Consider the following 5,341-nt stretch of genomic DNA (forward strand, 5'->3'; position numbering starts at 1 on the left):
TGAATTAGTAAAGGGATATGGAAGGAAAGGGGTGTCACCTTGGTGCATGTTGAAGATAGATATTAGAAAGACCTACGACTCAGTTGAGTGGTGTTTTATAGAACAGATCCTCACTTATCTTTACTTTCCTACTAAATTTGTATAATGGGTGATGCATGTATAAGTTTGGTTTCATATTTAGTCATCATAAATGGGTACCCTACTGCCCCTTTCCCTGCCAAAAAGGGATTAAGGCAAGGGGACCCAATGTCTCTCTTTCTGGTTGTGTTAGACATGGAGTGCCTCACTAGAATCTTGAAGACACTAAAGAGGCAACATGATTTCAACTAACATACTAAGTGTGAAAGACTGAATATTGTACAGTTGAGTTTTCCAGACGACCTACTGTTATTTAGCAGTGGGGATGTAGTGTATGTAAATACGGTGTTTGATTATTTTCAAAAGTTCTCCAAAGCATCTGGTCTAGAGGAAAACATAGACAAAAGCTCCATTTATTTTGGAGGAGTGCATGAGGAAGAGTAGAACAATATAATACAAGTCCTAGGATTTGCAAAAGGAGAGATGCATTTTAGGTACCTAGGGGTTTCCCTGAGTACTAAAAGGACATCGGTTTTATAATACAAGCCATTTCTTGATAAGATTATAGGTAGAATCACTTCATAGACCTTAAAACTATGAAGCTATGTTGGTAGAGTACAGTTGATCAAATCTGTCCTCTTCTCGGTACAGGTGTTTTGGTCTCAGGTATTTATCTTGCCAAAGAAAATGGTGAAGGTAATTTAATCACTTTGTAGAAGATTTCTTTGGACATGGGGTGTAGACATGTCCAAGAAAGCATTAATAAGATGGACAAACTCTGTTGTCCCACGATAGCAGGAGGACTCAACTTCTTGGATGTGAGCACTTGGAACAAGGTTATCATTTGTAAAATGCTTTGGAATCTTTGTCGAAAGAAAGACAAGTTATGGGTCCAATGGATTCACAGCTACTATAAAAAAGATGGACCTATTTGGAATGAACGAGCAACACAGGCTTCATGGGTGGTGAGAAAAATATTGAAGGCTAAGGAAACTTATACAAATGTAGGTTATATGGAGGATGATGTACAGTACATGCAACAGTTCTCTACGAAGGTGATTTATAATAAATTGAGAGGGGAGTTTCCTAAGGTTAAATGGAGACGGTTTATATGCAACAATCAAGGGTCACATAGATGGATTTTTATATTATATCTGGCTTTGAATAACAGACAACTCACGCGAGACAGATTGGCACAATGGAAGCAACTTGGGGATTTAAGGTGTATGTTATGTCAAGCAGCGCTAGAGATCATTGAACATCTATTTTTCGAATGTACAGTATCAGCTGCTATATGGAATATGATTCTGCATTGGCAAGGTTTGGCTAGGCAGCCTATGACTTGGCAAGTTGAGAAGGAATGGACTATAAAACAGGGAAAAGGGAAAACTGCTGAAGCTCATATTTACAGATGGCGTTGGCAGCAACTATATATGCTATATGGATAGAAAGGAATATGAGAATATTCCAAGGAAAGAGTAAAGCAATGATGAGTATAGTAAGGCACATTATCCAGGAGGTATATTGTCGAAGCACCTCATGTGTTAGGCTACGAAGGAAGATGACTAAGTTGGATTTTTACCCTTAAAATTGTATGTAGAATAGCACAGCAATAGGGATAGAAGTATTAGAATGAGATGAAGATGCAGGTTTGGGGCCATTTGTTCAAACCTGCTATGGATTTTGTTTGATCTGCTTGTGCATATTTACTTGGTAAATAAAAAAAAATTAGTTACCAAAAAAAAATATGGCAATAACTTTTTTATGTACTAAGTAGTAAGTACCATTTCAACAATTTTCTAAACCTAATATGGCAGATTTGCATATTCTTTTTAATTAAAATTCCTTATTCCACAAGAATAGAAAGAAAAAATATATCAAAAATAAGCAATATTAATTAAGTAAAGAAAAAATTTACTAAGTATTACTATTTCATCAATTTTCTAAACCTAATAATATACTATGACAGATTCCATATTCTTTATTACTTTCAATTCCTTATTCCACAAGAATTGAAAGAGCAACGTAACCTCGGCACACAAACCCTATTCCTTATTACACAAGAATTCGAATTAAATAAACACTATTTATATCCATACACACCAATTACCACCTATACAACATTAATTTTCTTCTTCTTCTCTTATTCATAAATTTTAGCCAATATGTCTTCAGCAAAAAAGATGTTGATTCTTAAATCTTCGGACGGGCAAGAGTTTGAGGTGGAAGAAGATGTTGCTGTTCAAGCACAAACAATCAAGAACATGGTGGTAGATGGCTGCGCTGATAGCGCGATTCCATTGCCCGTCGTAAGCAGCAAAATCTTAGCCAAAGTTATCGAATACTGGAAAAAACACGCTAATGTGACAGCGGACTTTAACAGTGTGCGCGAGTTGAAAGAATTGAACGATGAATTTTTGAAAGAAGTTGAAGAAGATTTAGAGATGTTGTTTGGTTTAATTCTTGCAGCTAATTATTTAGAGACAAAACAGCTTTTGGATTTATTGTGTGAAAAGGTTGCAAATATGATGAAAGGAAAAAAGTCCAGAAGAAATACGTAAGAAATTTGGTATAATAAATGATTATACCCCTGAGGAAGAAGAGGAAGTTCGTAGAGAGAATGCTTGGGCTTTTGAGTAATTTTTATTTTTATTTGTATGGGCTGCTATTTAGGTTAATTCTTTTTATATTTCTATTTTTTTCCCTTGTCTGCTTTTTTTTTTCTTTTAATTATTTTCGGCGTTAGTGTAATTCAATGTTTGTCTAGAAAAGTAGTTCTTAATTTGTCTCCTTTGTTTGTTAAAATACATAAAGTTTCAATTTTGTTACAATTGTTTAACTTTTAATTCGTAAAGTTAAGATTTTTAATTTGGATGGTTTGAGTTCTTTTACTTAATTAAATTAGATTTATGCTCGATTGCTGAAAAGAAAAATATAACGAGTAACGAACTAGTATTGTTTTGATGTAACCAAAAAGATTTTTCTTACATTAAATATAATGAGAAACAACATATATTACTTTGGCTTTTATTTCTACTATCAATTGTTGGATCTGATTTCAAGGACTGGAGCTATCTAAGCTGTAGAATGAGTTAGTATTAATATGGTCATGGTCATGATCATGGTCATCATCGCTCAAAAGAGCCTTTCTAGCCGCATCTAAATGGACATTCATATCCATATGTTTATGTGCAGGGGCATCCAAATCCTAATATGTAAAATCTATTGGGGAATCCCCTACTCGAACGAGCTAAATTTAGTATAGTGGGTCTTGTTCCGGCACGCAAAAAATTCTTTTTAAAAGGCATCTCGACAAAAGAGGACAAAGAGGACTAAGGACCATAAGGCGAGCGCCAAAAACACAAACATGTATGATAAGGGGTGTGGGAACATACAAGCCACCACTTTTACCATATATGGGTCCGGACGACCCAAGAGCAGGGGTCTGGGGACAACCAGGTCATCACTTTTACTATATATAGGTCCGGACGACCCAAGAGCCCAATCGAAAAATTAGTCAAAGTGCATCTAACCTAATCCATACATTATGATTATAAAAAACATATATAGTCATCGAAGAGGCAAGGTTGAACTAAATATATATTTGCAATCATATCTATATCTATCTATCTATCTATATTTTATTATAAAAGTATGAATGTTTCACGCTAAATATTGAACGACTAAAATATCCCTAAAATATCGATCGACTTTTATACCCTTTTAGTCTTATTTTACTATATTTTTATTGGTTTTTTGGTAATTTAAAAAATATCATAGTTAGTTTCTAGAATAACAAGGATTCGTAATATAAAGTCAAATTTATTTTGGTTCGAGACATAAACTCAAGTTAATTCCAAAAAGAATTCATATCCTTAGTAGTTGAATTAGAGTTACTTTGCAGGTAGACCAAGTACGAATTTGAATAGGAAGCGCACATTACACGACAAGAGTGGGCTGCTCAAGTGGTGAGCACCCTCCACTTCCAACCAATAGGTTATGAGTTCGAGTCACCCCAAGAGCAAGAGTGTCACAACCCGAAATTCCCACCGTCGGGACCGTGATGGCACCTAACATTCCACTTACTAGGCAAGACGACATTAGAGAATTATTAAGCCAATCCTTATTCAATTCATTAAATAACAGCAAAATGGAATACGACGAGTGCGGGAAAATATAAAAATTTCATTAATTACTACCACCCGGATCTGGAGTCACAACTCACGAGCACTATGATTTACTACAAACAGAGTGTGAAAAGGGAAAATAAACTATTTTGAAGTAAGAAACAGTAAATGATAAAACTAGGAAGAGACTCCAGGGTCTGCGGACGCCAGCAGATCTACCTTGGGTCTCAAGACTACAAAAATCCAAGCTGCTAAGCCTCACGATCATCTAGGACCGGTACCAAAGTCTGCACAAGAAGTGCAGATGTAGTATCAGTACAACCGACCCCATGTACTGGTAAGTGTCGAGCCTAACCTCGACGAAGTAGTGACGAGGTTATGACAAGACACTCACATAATAAACCTGTACAGATAACAGTATATGTACAAGAAAACAACAATAACAGCTAAATATGTATTATTGGGAGGGGGACATGCTAAATGAGCACAGGATATAGGAGATACATCGGAAATGATAACAAGAAAGTCAACATGCTTTTAACTAGTGAAAACAACTAAACACAATGAAGAAAATTGTACGGGATCACCCTTTGCGCTTTTACTCTCAGCCTCACAATATAAATCAATAGATACGGCACGGCATCACCCTTCGTGCATTAACTCTCATAACGTGGAACGACATCACCCTTCGTGCATTAACACTCACAATATAGAATGGCATCACCCTTCGTGCATTAACACTCATAATATGGCATGACATCACCCTTCGTGCATTAACACTCACAATATGGCACGACATCACCCTTCGTGCATTAACACCCACAATATGACACGGCATCACCCTTCGTGCATTAACACTATCCCTTACCATAATGCAATGAACAAATAACAAAAGGAAGATAGAATAACAAGTACATGCCTTACTTCAATATTTGGTTCCACAATACAAACCTCAACTTCGAAATCAATACTCAATTATCACCAGAAAATCCGTAAACATGATAAGAACTATCAATTTAACAATACTACTCTAAACATGGATAACATGAATAAAGGAAGCTATAATCGCAAGAAACCAAGCCCCCACCCGCATGCTTTAACCCGACTATAACGCATAAGTACTCGTCACCTCACAT

At 36.0% G+C, this 5,341-nt stretch overlaps 1 pseudogene; it reads left to right on the top strand.

Moving 5' to 3' along the window:
- Positions 1 to 2,224: 2,224 nt before the first annotated feature.
- On the top strand, positions 2,225 to 3,067 carry LOC107788186 (SKP1-like protein 1; annotated as a pseudogene).
- The last annotated feature ends 2,274 nt before the right edge of the window (positions 3,068 to 5,341 follow it).

The sequence above is a fragment of the Nicotiana tabacum genome, chromosome 13 (genome assembly GCF_000715075.1).
Source record: "Nicotiana tabacum cultivar K326 chromosome 13, ASM71507v2, whole genome shotgun sequence".
In the NCBI taxonomy this organism is placed as follows: Eukaryota; Viridiplantae; Streptophyta; class Magnoliopsida; order Solanales; family Solanaceae; genus Nicotiana; species Nicotiana tabacum.